The 1285-nt window shown below is 34.5% G+C and overlaps 1 non-coding gene across 1 annotated transcript; it reads left to right on the forward strand.

Moving 5' to 3' along the window:
* Positions 1-762: 762 nt before the first annotated feature.
* LOC111797760 lies at positions 763-861 on the forward strand. The gene has a single exon (XR_002815587.1). It is a non-coding gene; the product is annotated as a U6 spliceosomal RNA (small nuclear RNA).
* The last annotated feature ends 424 nt before the right edge of the window (positions 862-1285 follow it).

The raw sequence follows: 1285 nt of genomic DNA on the forward strand, positions 1-1285 counted from the left end.
ATGTTGAGTCGAAGTAGATTGCTTCGTCGCTCTCGATTTAGGCAATTGAAAGCTTATCTCCTCTCAACTTCGTCAGCAACTTAGTTCCTTAATTTGTACTAAAGCTAATGGTATAAGACCCATCTCATGACTCAACCGATGGAGAACGAATTTTGTGGATAAAGTTCTAAAATTCCAAAATTTGTTACTCACTCAAAGTCAACTTTTTGATTCTTCCGTTCAAGCGACTTTTAGCTTTTGGTTTCTTCATCAAATATGTTCCTTCTCTTGCTGCAAAGCAATGGGGGATGAGATTTGTCGTGGTGAGGGAATTTCTCAATTTTCAGAAATTTAAGTCTTCCTCTGGTTATTTTCCTTCCCGCGCTTCATAAAAATCTTTCTATTTGATTTCACNAATCCAAGGGTACTCGATCTATTAGAAATGTACTGGCCCAGATGTACATGTAAACTGCTCTAGCTTTAGGGACCTAATCTTAGCCTGGTTCACTCATGCATACTTTGTTNTTTTTTTTTTTTTTTTTTTTTTTTTTTTTTTTTTTTTACAAAAAGTGAGTAAACATACTCATAATCTAACTTTCTATAAATCTCGTTACTTTTGACTTTTTTAAAATCGGTCAAATTAGTGACTTAGGGTTGTGCTCTTTCAAGCAAGAATAATTTGAGCTTCTAATTCATATATTAAGATTTCAAATTTGAGAAAACATAAATGGCAAGAATAAACATGTAAATTCAATCACTTTCCTTACCATTTATGTTTTCAAAAATTTGAATTCANAGTAATAATTGGAACGATACAGAGAAGATTAGCATGGCCCCTGCGAAAGGATGACATGCACCAATTGAGAAATGGTCCAAATTTTTTATAAATCAGAGTGGAGCAGTGAAAGTGTGGTGGGCCCATAACCCATAGGTCCCAGGATCGAAACCTGGCTCTAATATGATGCACGACCCCAAGACATGAAAAATGGTTGGTGGCTCATATTATTGTGTTATGTTACATTTATCCGTTACTCGTTTCTGACAACAACACCAGAGAATGCTAGCCCGACTAGAAGGGGCTCAGAAGATGTGTGTAATGATTTTGAATATGACTTAAAATGGATAGGCCCCATTCATGTGTATGTCTTCATTTTCTAACCCTAATAGTGGGTCATTTTGTGAGTATTTCTTAAAATACTCATACTACTTCTATGTTTCATGTAAAGGTTGCACAATTGACACTATATTTAAATTTCTTAGACTTTAGGTTTTTTAGGATATGGTGGTTCATTTAATATTTCTTTTT

Source organism: Cucurbita pepo, chromosome LG06, assembly GCF_002806865.2.
Source record: "Cucurbita pepo subsp. pepo cultivar mu-cu-16 chromosome LG06, ASM280686v2, whole genome shotgun sequence".
Taxonomy (NCBI): domain Eukaryota; kingdom Viridiplantae; phylum Streptophyta; class Magnoliopsida; order Cucurbitales; family Cucurbitaceae; genus Cucurbita; species Cucurbita pepo.